The sequence below is a fragment of the Canis lupus genome, chromosome 2 (genome assembly GCF_048164855.1).
Source record: "Canis lupus baileyi chromosome 2, mCanLup2.hap1, whole genome shotgun sequence".
NCBI classification, from domain to species: Eukaryota; Metazoa; Chordata; class Mammalia; order Carnivora; family Canidae; genus Canis; species Canis lupus.
Window position 1 is genome coordinate 84,833,308 of NC_132839.1, and position 13,577 is coordinate 84,846,884.

A 13,577-nucleotide genomic window follows, 5' to 3' on the forward strand; every position below is an offset into this window, starting at 1 on the left:
TCCCAGATTATAAAGCTATATGTGTATCTTGGGAATAAACCTTCATCAAGAGGAATCACCCTAGTAGCTTATTTTAAGAGACAACTTTCTTTCTTAAAATATTTTGTCATTTTTGCAAAAATATCTGCTTTTATTTTAAGTACTTCCCTTTCTTCCTTCAGGTTCAACCTGAGCCTGGGCTCCCAAGCAAGGTCAGGAAAATTAGAAAACCCACCACCACACAGATTGATGAAGCAGATCCAAGTACTTCAGTGCCCAGGCCCCTCCTGGGAAGTAACTTCCATGCTCATGAAAGGACAGTAACTCTTCCAGGTTGCAGCTCGCTATATTGTCTCTCAGAAAATGAAAGAGGGAAATGATCCAAACAGGCTCCCTTATTCTCTGCCAAGGACACTGGAGAGAAAGAAGCTTTCCCCTATTCTGCTACTTCACTCGCTCCTGTCCTCAAATCCATGAGGCAGGCAGGCTATATTATCAGGTCCACTTTATGGATAAGGAAACCAAGCTTCCAGAAGGATAGGTGCCTGACATAAGGTATCAGAGCTCGTATGAGGCATTATTATAACAACAGCTTAAATTCAGATCCCTCTTTAAAACAGTACTAGGACATTTTTTTTCTGCTTTTTTGAAGAAACCTAGACCCAAACCCTGAATCTTCAACTTATAAGCAGGTGAATTTGAGCTCATTTTTGTGGCCTCACATGTGAATTGTGGATAATGGTGGCTGCACTACCGAGTTCTTAGGAGGATTAAATGAGATAGAGTAGAGGGGAAACAGAGAGGCAGCAGTTTAACATGTAGGCACTAAGCCAGGCTGCGTAGGTTTGAATCCCAGTTCTCTTAATTCCTAGCTCGGTGGCCTGGGGCAAGTTGTTTAACTTCTCTGTGTCTGTTTCCACAACTTTAAAACGGACAGAAACATAATAGTTTTACATCATAGGATTTGGGGGGTAGTTTGAGGAGGAGCTAATATATGAGAAGTTCTTATATAGAACTTTTGTAGTAAGGACCAGTCTCATCACCCAAGGCCTGGCACATGAGTCACACTCAATTGGTGCAAGTCCTATGTTCTTTTCAAGTCCTGCTACAAGTTCTTCTGCTCCATACTACTTCAAAACTTTAGAGTTTACAGCCTCAACTTCTGTGCATCAGATGCCCAGTTTCTGAACCAAAAAAAACCAAAAAAACAAAAAAACCACAAGTCCTTTTAGTTGGCATTGTTTCAAAAAATCTTTACTAGAATGAATAGAAAGTTTGTCTCTGCTTTGATGAAACACAAATGATTTTTTTTTTGCCTGACTGTAGTTGACTGTATTAAATAAATTATTCACTATGACAGGGTAAAAAGCTGAACATTTTTGAACAAAAGAGACAGTCCCCAACCGCCTAAGAAAGCTCCGTGGTTCCCTGTGGAGTTGAGCAGACACCAGTAGGAATCGACGTCTCAGAGAACTGAGACTATACGGCAGCGATTCAGCAAACTTGCATCATCCTCTATCAGCTTCTGTGACTCTGAGCTCTGGGAATAAAAGAAGTCAATTAGAAACATTAATAAGTGCTGAGTCTGAAAACAGGAATTTAAAAATAATGACAGACGTTCAATGCATATTCAGGGGAGTTCCATTATATTCACATTTAACTTATTATGCTTTAAATATACGCTCTCAGGTGAAAAGAAAGAAGGAAAGTCAGAGAGACAGAGGGAGAGAGAAAGAACTACAGCAGGAATGTAATTGAATCCAAACAAAATTCCCTGTCCCTACACCTGGGAATGAGAGTGACATGGGGCCATGACTCTGCTACCCTTTGGGAGATTCCCATGTGTCTCCGCAACATGAGCTCTCACCTCACCATAGTGAGTGTGAATGTAAGGCTAACTAACAGGAAGCTGCTTTTCACACACCTGCCCCCAAATGCAAGCCAACATCTTCCCCTGGTGCCCAACGAAAGCAAGCACCATCTGCTCCAATATTAGAGGAAAAACTGGCTGCAGTGGATTTCCCGACACAGATGTCAGCCTCCAATGAGTTGCCTTCCTAAGGATTTTCTAGTGTAGTCTTAACAACAGGAGATTTTCACATTATAGAACTCCATTGTTCTGTTTCTTGGATTTTCTACAACAGTGTTTCCTCCCCGGATCGTCAATGTAACCTAGAAAAAGAAACTTAAGCCTTCCTTCTATAATGCGAGACATCAAGCCTTCTAATTTCTCACCCATAAATTTAATTGGGTTGCATTTAGATGATTTAAAGGCTTGCAATCTTTTGTTTTATTATTTTTTTTGCAATCTTTTGTTTAAAAAACAAAAAGGAAAACAGGAATATTTATCACTTCTTCACCAATCCTAACAACTATCATGTGTTCACCTCATACCTAGGGCACTAAACCTATAGTCTCTGGACTCTGGCTGCATTCCCGACGTGGAATATAATGTTTTCAATAATAAAACTCAGCAGGAGTCATTGCTTTGGAAAAAATGAGCATAGCATTAGTAATATGCTTTCATCTCTTGCTATGAAAGCGATACCCCTGTCAGGAGGACTTGTTTCAAGTTTATCTGAAATTCATTTATCCTGAATGGGTTAAAGTATTGCATCTCCCAGGAAATTCTCCCTGGGTGGGGAGAGGAGAGGAGAGAACTTAGAGACTTCTGAAACACAACTTTTAACCCAGAGGAGATGCAGACAGGTAAAATTTCAGTTTTCATTAGAGTGAACATTTCTTAAACTTGATCCTTTATTTTACATATAAAATAACAATGGAATTATCCCATTTTCTCTTTCTCAACTTGAATATCAGTACATTAAATTCAAATATGGACCTAGATTATGTTACAAAGAAGCAAAGCGAAAGAAAAAAGAAAAAAAATCCCAAATGCTGGATTGATAGCTGCCAAATTCTAACTCCGTAATTGATAAAGTGATCACTATTATTCCCATTTTACACATGAGAAGCCTGAGGTTTCAGGAAGTTAAATTATTTACTCTAGTCTCATAAATGATGGAGGTAAGGTTGAACGTAGGTCTCCTGACACCAGAGTGGCTTTTTCTCAGATGAACTGCAGGACCAGGAAAAAAGGTAGCTAGTTCTACTCCCTTCATAATCAGAGATGTGTCTACTATGTTCTGAGCCAATGACCAAGAAAATAAAGAAGAAAAACACTCAAGCCCTCCTCTACACTAAGGCCTCAGACATATTCAGAAGTTAGAGTGTCCTCTTTCTCAGGGAAAACTCCTCCTCCCTGAGAGCTGGTGGGAAAATTCATACAATCTGTGGAAATCACAAATCAATCCATCAACACCCCAACCAAAATCAGAACAAAAGAGACTAAAAAGCCCAAAACAATTCAAGTAAAGTTACACTTGAAAGTGTAAAAGATTTAGAAATGTAAGGAAGAGGCATCCAGGCACCAATAAAATTGTACTGCTGAGCACTTGGCAGAGGAAAAAGGGGGGCTTTATGTTTAATGTATCAAACGTGCTGTCGGTGGTGGCACCTGGGCCTCCCAAGGCCTCCTCCTTCGCTCAGCCTCAGGGAACTAGAAGAGCTGCAGCCACTAAAAAGCACTGGCAGCAGCAGAAAAAGAAAAAAAAAAAAATCTGGGTAACTTGAGATTAACTTTCTATCCCTCAGGCAGATATATGCATAGTGGGCAGAAACAAAAATAGAAATTCCCAATCACCTTCTTACAATCTTCCCCCAGGATTCTCAGAGGCCACTCTGGTTGATGGTGGCAATCCGCATTCCCTTGCCAAACCCCAGAAGACTGGCTTCTTTGGGAAACACCCTGTTTTTCACACACCTTGATTCAGTCTTTTAGATTTTTCAATTTTCTAATCCATTTCTTCCAATAGCTGCCAAGAGAAAAGGAGAAAAGCTTTCAAACTATAATGTAAAAGTCTACAAATGGATAACCATATGTGTGCGCGACTCTGGATGCATTTAAGTGAGCATTTTGGTTCTGTCGACAAAACACAAAATGAAGTGGATGCTAGAAAATAAATGTACTCCTAGGGCGTAATTCGGGCCTTCCAATATCAAGCAGAAGCCCAAATTATTTGATCAAGTGAACCTGATAATAACTAACCACGCACCGTTGGTCAATTGTGTGTGGGGACAACTCGGTCGAGCGCCATTGCTTATGACTGTTATCACTGCCCTCTACAATGCAGCATTTAGACACTTAACAAGTTTTAAATAAGCATTGCATCTCACCATTTGCAATGGTCCTAAATAATGAACTCTCTGAGGCCTAATTTACACTTCCACATCATTAGGAGGTTCAAACAAATGATCTCTGATACCCTCCCAGCTACTTCATTTCTAAAAATCATCTAAGACTCTCAGTGTACCTAAAATATAAGCATTTTGTAAATTCTTATCTAAACCAAATGAAAGCCAACAGATTATTTTAATGAAATAATAAAAGCGATAGACAAAAAGTCAAAAAGACTGAGTTCTAATTCTGGGGCCTCTGTTGTGTGCTTTGGTTATCTACGGGCTATATAAAAACCACACCAAAAAAAAAAAGAAAAAAAAGAAAAAAAAGAAAAAAAAAAAAAAAACCACACCAAACTTTGTGGCATATACAACATTAATCAATTCTTAGTATTTCCTCTTTGGAAGTTTCGGGACTCAGGAGGTGGGTCCTATTCAGATTGCAGGTGCAGAGCAATCGCAGTCAGATGGTGCCTGGGGCTGGAGTCATCTTGAAGTCTTCCTTACAAACCTGGCTTCTGATGCTGGCAATCAGCTGGGACTTCAGCACAGCACACATGTTGGCCAAATCCTGACTTGCAACCTGCCCTTCCTTGTGGCATGGCAGCTGGATTCCAAGAGAGAGCACGGCAAGATATAGAGAGAGAGCCAGATGCGTTGTGTTGCCTTTTATGACCCAGTCTGGAAAGTCACGTAGCTTTGCTTCTGCTGCATTCTGTTCAGTAGAAGCAAGCCACAAAGCCCTGTCCATATTCAAGAAAAAGAGAATTAGGCTCTATCTCCTGATGGGAGGAAAGTCAATGATTTACATGATTTCTGAAACCACCACGTTGGCTTTAGTCAAGCCACTTAACATCTAGGACTCTACGATTCAATGATTTATCAAAATGTATCTTTTTAGTGTATAAAAGTCAAACACTTAACAGCAATGAATTCAACTGCATTTTTCTAAATATTCTATCTTTCAAGAGATCAATAGCAAAAAATAGTAATTAGCACTCATTAGGTGGTTACTACGCTAAATGCTGTAAATGTATTTTATGTTTACCATGTCACAGTTACAACGATCATTCCCTTGAACTTCTACACATGCACCTTAAATTCAGAGTAATAAGTTTGCATTCAAGAAAACTGACAAACTCTAGGTTTACAACCCCTCACATATAGACTGTCAACATCTCTTTGGAGCTTTGTGAGAGTAATGTATTCTGGTTTAGGACATGTTTTCACTACTGATCATTATAAGGAAATGTTATTTATTCTTTACATGAAAAATGAACACAACTGCCTCAAGTCCCTCTTCCAAGTTCATCTGGGCATAAAATTGTGTAAAAGAAGTCATCCCTAAAGGGATTCCTTTATAGGGAGACACATATATGTAATGATTCAGCCAGCAGATCCTCCAGAAAAACCCATGAACCACATTTGAGGATACCCATGGGATAAAGAAAACTTTCCCCCACCAGAGGAGACACTCAGGGGCCCCTGGTTGGCTCAGTGGTTGAGCATCTCCCTTCAGCTCAGGGCGTGATCCCAGGATCCTGGGATTGAGTCCCGAAAGGGCTCCCCACAGGGGCCTGCTTCTCCCTCTGTCTATGTCTTTGCTTCTCTCTGTGTGTCTTTCATGATTAAATAAATAAAATCTTTAAAAAAAAAAAAAAAAAAAGGAGACACTCAGGTAGGCCAAGCTGTGGTGAAATCCTGAAAGTAGATCTTTGTAAGGATGACAGATCCCAAGACCAAGTATTATGGAGCACCACACCAAAGAAGCCTGCTCCCTCCCCCGGAGCACCCCATTCGAACTGGTCTCATTATTTTAAAACACAGCCACAAGCTTAACAAGAGGTACATGTGAAAGCTGACTTCCATGAGATCAGGGACTCAGCTGAAGAGTGAGTGTGTGCAAAGACCAGAGGTTAAGTTCCACAGTGTGGGCTCTCCTACTGATTATTGAAATATTGACCAAGGCAAGAGTCAGAAAGTGAGGCCATCCCTGAGTCTTCCAAATCCACACCACTCTATTACAATGGAAAATATATTTGAAAGGAAGCTGGGGAGCATGATGCTGATGGTACTAAACAAATGCAGGCCCTGGAGAGGTCTACCCTTCTTCATTTCCAAGTGACCAGAATGACCTATTAGGAAACGTCAGAGTTAATTTGACATGATCACCCTCAAGGAGCCTGGAGTTCATCCTATATTAGTCTTGGATGAAAGAACAAAATAATGAAGGAAGGAAGGAAGGAAGGAAGGAAGGAAGGAAGGAAGGAAGGAAGGAAGGAAGGAAGGAAAAAGAAAGGATGAGAGGAGAGGAAGAGAGGTGAAAAGAAGAAAAGAAAAAGAAAGAAAAGGAGAAAGGAAAAGCAGAAATATAAAATGCCTCAAAAAGGAAGGGAAAAGAACAGACACTGTTTGACTTTCTCCTAGGAATTCATTCTATTAAAAACTGCTTCTATGCACAATCGACACTCAAGGGCCTGAGATTTTATTGTGGATCAGTACAACACCAGGCATATACAAAAAGTAAATCTAAATCCGATTTTCTTGAATGAAAATATCCCTGAAAAGAAATCAAACTGTCCTCTTGAGAAATAAAGAGGGAAGTACAAATAAAACTTAATAACAGCATTTATCGAAATGGTTGCCATGCAGTTAGATTTCTACCAGTTTTAAACACCTGGTGAATAGTCACTGCTATCTTGCAGAATTTCTGTTAAACAATTAGCTTGGAAACACTTGCCAGACTGTTAGTGCTATATGCTCTTCAAGGACGATGGGAAGGCTCAGGGACTGTTGCTGCTTGCTGCAGAACGAACATGTCAGTGGATCTGGACGCTGTGGCAGTGGCTGTTTCAAGGTCCAGACCACATGGAACCATGAGGAAAGGATTTTAACCCAAACCTTGTGGCTAGTTCCTGATAGACCTTGTTCAATGCAGCTCAAGTACCCAAAAATCTTAATATTCTCTGGAAATGCAATGAGATTTCAGAGCAGAGAACATGCCCCTAAAAAGCCCAAGTTTCAAAAAACACACAAAGAGGACAAACAACATGACAGTCACTGAATTGTCACTTTGGTTTACATTTTCTCATCCTGGGGATGTTATTTGTTACCCTCACAGTAAGCAGTCACTTCTCACTGACCACAAAGACTCAGAGTTAATTTTAGAATGAATTAACGTTGCCATGTGCTGTGTGCTAAGGACTATGCAAGGTGCCTTCAAATGCTTGCATCTAATTATTTATCCTTCTCTCCTTATCTGGGTTCTAAATTCCCGCTTTTCCTCCTACTAGATGACTCAGGTGAGTAACTTGACATGAGTCTTAGTCTTCTCAGGGACAGTGGAAGCAATTATCGTACCCACCTCATAGGATCACTTACTGTCAGGATCAAATAAAATAATGTTCATGCGGTAAATAGGGATTTTTTTTTTTTTGCAAATAATTTTTTTTAAAAAGACTAAAAGAGGGATCCCTGGGTGGCGCAGCGGTTTGGCGCCTGCCTTTGGCCCAGGGCGCGATCCTGGAGACCCGGGATCGAGTCCCACATCGGGCTCCCGGTGCATGGAGCCTGCTTCTCCCTCTGCCTGTGTCTCTGCCTCTCTCTCTCTCACTGTGTGCCTATCATAAATAAATAAAAAAATAAATAAATAAATAAATAAATAAAAATAAAATAAAAATAAAAAGACTAAAAGAAAGATGTAGGGAAGATATAAGGAAAGCAAAAAGATTAATGAGAAAGATGAAGGATGGGGGTGTCCTAAGATAGGAACCTGGAGACCCTCAGAGGAATCTGTAGCCCCATAGCAAAGCTGCTCCCATGGGGAATGAATTCTAGCTGCATCTTCCAGTTACTTTGTCTAATATTTAAGATCCCCAAGCCCCAAAGTCTGCTTGACCATATGTGGAGTATGTAACTTCCCTTTAGGTATGTTGGGTGAGGCAAAAATACGATCTTGTAAAGGACCCATCAATGGTGAGAAAGGAGGCTCCTAGACCCACAGTCCCACCAAAAGCACCTGCATCAGGGTAGAGGGAGATCCCCCAAAGGAAATTGAATGCTTGCTATCAGAGGAAAGAAGAATGGATGCTACACACCACCCAAGATGACAGAAAAGCAGTAAAAATCCCTACGATAAAAAACACACGGCTCATGTCAAGATTCAACACATGTCAATTCTCTACAGCTGCTTTATGATGCCATCATTAGCCCCGTTTTGCAAAGAGGTAAACTAGAGCTCAGAAAGGTTGGGTGATTTTCCCAAGTCATGCACCGAATAAGTCAACCCAATCATCTGAATGCCAGGATGAAACACTTGAATGGGAAGAATTAGAGAGGGTGAACGGTTGAGAAAAAAACGAAGAGCTGTTTAGGTGGATGAGTACTGAACAAAATCTGTTCAGGATTTTGGTCCTTAAAATGGCTTTCCCTTGAGCACAGCATGAATTTTGAATGTCATGCTCTTAAGTCATGCAGTCTGTTCTGTGATCTCTGGCCATGCACACCTGTGGGGTCAGGTGTCATTACTCGCCCTTCAAGAAGCCTCCTGCTCAACAAAAGAAAAGCCAAACTTCAGAGAGGTCAGAGAGTGTAAGTACAGTTTTAACCTCCTGTTTTCTGATGAGATGGATAGGGGATAGTGAATGTTTATGAAGCCAGACACACATGAATTTTCAACTAATCTCACATGCAGGCAAGGGCACCTAAGACAGCCGAGATAGCAGAAAGAATTGGTATCTTTTGGCTGCTATCTAGAGTTTTCCTGAGCCTGAGACCCCAGTCATTTCTAATTGATAGCAAAGTCTGTTGCCACCAGCAAAAATACCAGAAACTGAAGAAAAAGACTGTTCGTTTCCATGAGTTGCTTCCCCATCCCTGCCCCACAGTCACATTTCCAAGAAAAACAATTTTTAATTTAAATCCAATTTAGTTAACATATGGTGCGTTATTAGTGTCAGGAGTAGAATTCAGTGATTCATCAGTTGTATGCAACACCCAGTGCTCATTACATCAAGTGCCCTCCCTAATGCCCATCCCCCAGTTACCCCATCCCCCGCCCCTCCCTTCTAGCAACCCTCAGCTTGTTCCCTAGAGTTAAGAGTCTCTTATGGCTTGTCTCCCTCTCTGCTTTCATTTTATTTTATTTTTCTTTCCCTTCCCCTGGGTTTATTTGTTTTGTTTCTTAAATTCTACATATTAGTGAAAGCATATGATAATTGGTTTCCCCTGACTGACTTATTTCACTTTGCATGATACCCTCAAGCTTCATCCACATTACTGCAAATGGCAAGATTTCATCCTTTTTGATGGTTGAGTAATATTCCACTGTGTATACAGAGCACTTCTTTATTCATTCGTCTGTTGATGGACTTCTGGGCTCTCTCCGTATTTCAGCTATTGTGGATATTGCTGCTATAAACATTGGCAGGCATGTGCCCCTTCAGATCACTATGTTTGTTTGCTTTGGGTAAATCCCCAGTAGTGCAATTGCTGGGTCATAGGGTAGCTCTATTTTTAACTTCTTGAGAAACCTCCACACTGTTTTCCAGAGTGGCTGCACCAGCTTGCATTCCCACTAACAGTGTGAGAGAGCTCCCCTTTCTCTGCATCCCTGCCAACAACTGTTGTTTCCTGAGTTGCTAATTTTAGCAAAGGTCCGTGTACTTCAGATTGGAGCTTAGGGATGGGAAGTTGTAAAGCTATAGATAGCCCCCCCAAATCCAACATATTCAAACAGTTTATTGAGAGTTCCTTTCATGGAACTTGAAAAAAAAATGGGAAGAAAATTTTAGGAAAGGTGGTTAAATCCTCAGACATCAGAATAAACACTTTTAGAAGATAAAAATAGGCCAAAGAGCATATGAAAGGTTGTGAGAACTGGATATGATGTGTGGCAGACGTTCGCCTCAAGGACAGGAGGTGCCCAGATCCTGCCTAGAATCACAGAAGTTAAGGGGTCATCACCGAGGGATAATTTCTGAGAGTGGTGATGCTTGTTCTAAGCCCCAGGGCAGAAGGAAATGCACACTGAAGGTGTCAGTCCTCTAGAAGAGATGTAGTAACTAAATAGACACTCACGTGGGACTGGAGCAGCTACAGCTAAGAATGGAAAAGTTGTAGAGGAAGGAAAAGAAGAGCATGGTAGGCATTCCCAGGGAAAAGACAGGACTGGATTGGAGGCAAAGAGCTCCATACAATGGCAGAGGGAAGTTTTCTACCAGTGGAAACAAAAGCAGGAGAGTGTTAACAACCACAGAGAAGAGCACATGAGCATCCACAGAACCAATGGGAAGGGAAGGGCATTGTGGGTCACCCGTAACACAAATGCTCTTCCTGGATGCTGACCATGTGCAAGGACTCATATTTTCTGCGGAACTCTCATAGCAACTGAGACTCTCATAGCAAGCAGAACTCTCATCTCATTTTACAGATAAGGCTGATCTCAGTAAGGGGAAATGACTTTGCCAAAAGTCACACAGTTTGTAGAAGCAGGGTCAGAACCCACATCTGTCTCCACAGCCCACAGTTTGCTCCAGTGCACTATGCTTATACCCACAGCTGATTCTCACCCCACCCCCGGAGACTGGCAAGACTTGCAAAGCAAGATCTAATGTTTAGGGAGTGTTACCATATTAAGTTGCCAGTTTTATAGGATAGAGTCAAATATCAGCAGCGTTTGGTTCAACCTTTTCAGTATAAGCATTGCTCCAAGCATGTTACATGTTACCTCATTGTGTCCTCACAATGGTGCTTTGGTAGACATGCCTTCTATTATTAGTAATAATACCTATTATTATGGTCCCCCCTGCATAGAGAGGGAAGCTGAGGCACAGAGAAGTTAGAAACTGTGCAGTTATTCAGTCAATAAGGGGCATCGCAAGAACTCAACCATGTATTCATCCGCAATGCCAATCTTCTTCCATATAAAAATTGGAAAGGAGTGGGGGGAAATCCGGAAAGTCATCGATCTTTTCTCTTTCCTTCGTGAAAATACCTTCATGAAGTTATTCACTTGCCCAGAATTTATTGAGGGTCTGTATTCTGTGCCAGGCACATATCCCAACCTGCTTTTCACCTAAGAAAAAAATCTGCCTGTGGTACATGAGGGCTCCTTCCTACAGAGTGTTTCTCCAACCGGGAAAGCTGAGAATCAATGATTCCTTCCTCTCTCCCTGCTTCCAACCCTTCCTCCCTTCCTTCCTCCTCCTTCCTTCCTTCCTTTCTCCTTCCTTCCTCTCTTTATTCCTCCCTTTTTCCTTCCTCCCTTTCCTCCTCCCTTCCTTCCTTCCTCCCTCTATTCCTCCCTTTTTCCTTCTCCCTCCCTCCTTCTTCCCTTCTTCTCTCCTTTTCCCCTTCTTTCTTTTTTCTTCTATGGCATACTGTTTGCTCTTTAAAAAAAAAAAGTTATTTATTTATTAGTGAGAAACACATAGAAAGAGGCAGAGACATAGAGGGAAAAGCAGGCTCCCTGCGGGGAGCCCGATGCAGGACTCAATCCCAGGACCCCAGGATCATGTCCTGAGCTGAAGGCAGATGCTCAACCGCTGAGCCACCTAGGCATCTGTTTGCTCTTTCTTTCAATTCTAATAATATTATGTGTCGGTCTCTAGAGCCAAACAAGTCAGAGCACATATATAAAATGCCAGTAAGTGTCTACCTATGTAACTACCCCTGAAGGGGCCAATGGTAGGAGTTTGAGTATGTCATTCCACACTTTGCCTGCACCGACATGTATACATTTGTGCATATATTTTTGAACATACAACTCTTGTGTATGTTTTGACATATTCTTCACAACATTTGAGTCTTATCATACACATTATCCATACATTATTTGTGTTTTTTTCTTAATATTATATCTGTGATATTCCTTCATGTTGTTTATCTGCTCTTTTTTGTACTTCTATTGCAGAGAATATCATAATGCAGAAATCGGCAGACTATGGCCCTCTAGCCAAATCTGGCCTGCTGCCTGTTTTTGTAAATAAAGTTTTATTGGCACTCAACCACATCCATTTTTTTATAATTTCATAATAATAAAAAATTAGACGGCTGTTTTTTACAGCTGTTTTTCCTGGTTCAACAGCAGGATTGAGCAAATATAACGGATACTGTATCACCGTCAGGCCTAAGACTGGCATTTTTTAAAATTCTGTATTTCAGAAAGGCTGAAAATCCTTTTAAATATTATCCATTATATTTGTTCACCTGTGAATTGCCCCTTCATTTACTTTGCTCACTTTTGTACTATGTTGTTAAGAGTATAATGTGAGGAGGGAAGCGTTCCTGGGGGATGCCGGCGGTTGAGTGTCCAACTAAGTTTCGGTTCAGTTCATGATCTCATGGTCGTGGGATCAAGCCCTGCATCAAGCTCCACACTCAGTGCTGAGTCTGCTTAAGATTCTCTCCCTCTCCCTCTGCCCCTCCACTCCTGCTTTCTCTTTCTTTCTCTCTAAAATAAATATTTTTTAAAAAGAGCATAACATAGGAGTTAAGCATGATTTCTCTGCATACTGCTGGAGTTTGCAAAATCCTGGCCCCAATGCTTATTAACTGTGTGATATAGGTCATGTTGCTGGATTTTTCTGTGCCTCAGTGTTTTAATCTATAAAATAGGGTGGTAATATTGACCTCACCCATTAAATTATTGTAAGGATTAACCATTCTTATTATTTATCCCTCTCTCTTTTTCCTTTGTTGACAATCTGTCTAGTCAAACAGTAAGAACTTGTTGCCACGTCCCCCTCAAAATCCCAAAAACACAGAGAACTTTTGAAGTCACTGAAAAGTACGTTGTTGGTCTGCTTGTGGTCCAGGGAGTCTCCTAGCCATGAACAGAATATCCTGGTGACATGATTCTGGGTGGTGCAGGATAAAATCTCGTTTTGTTTCTTTGCCCCACACCTTTCCTACATCAGCCCAGTAAACCATAAGTGAATCTTACAGTAATAAGTTCTTGCAGGTTCTCAGGGATCACCTTCTTAACATTAGTTTCACTGCACAGACAGGAGAAGATAGAGCCCAAAAGTCACTGAGCCCTATGATCTACCTGATTGGAAAAGGAAAAAAAAAAAAAGATTAAGTTCCAGATTTTCAGAACTTTGGGAAAATACTTCTGGCTCTTTCATTGCTCTTATTATCTGTGCCTTACATTAAACTCACATGTACATATAGCTACTAGCCTGTAAAGAGCTTGAGGACAGAGTAAGCATTTGATTCATCTGCTAAAGAGTTGGTGTTCGTTAAATATCTACCGCATGAATTAAACATCAACTGTCTCTCCTGATTTGTTTCTCTCTCAAAAACAAAACACAAAGCAAAAAAAAAAAGAAATTTAAGTTAATTTAGGGCTGCAGGTC

General features: G+C 40.9%; 1 long non-coding RNA gene across 2 annotated transcripts; it reads right to left on the reverse strand.

The window, feature by feature from the left end:
• Positions 1 to 1,224: 1,224 nt before the first annotated feature.
• Positions 1,225 to 13,261, reverse strand: LOC140610619 (uncharacterized). Of its 2 annotated transcripts, none has more exons than XR_012012216.1 (4): positions 13,163 to 13,261; positions 4,730 to 4,961; positions 3,683 to 3,854; positions 1,225 to 1,519 (listed from the first exon to the last, which is right to left on the reverse strand). It is a non-coding gene; the product is annotated as an uncharacterized lncRNA (long non-coding RNA). The 2 variants fall into 2 exon arrangements; XR_012012213.1 differs by lacking the exon at positions 13,163 to 13,261 and adding an exon at positions 10,847 to 10,925.
• Positions 13,262 to 13,577: the final 316 nt, after the last annotated feature.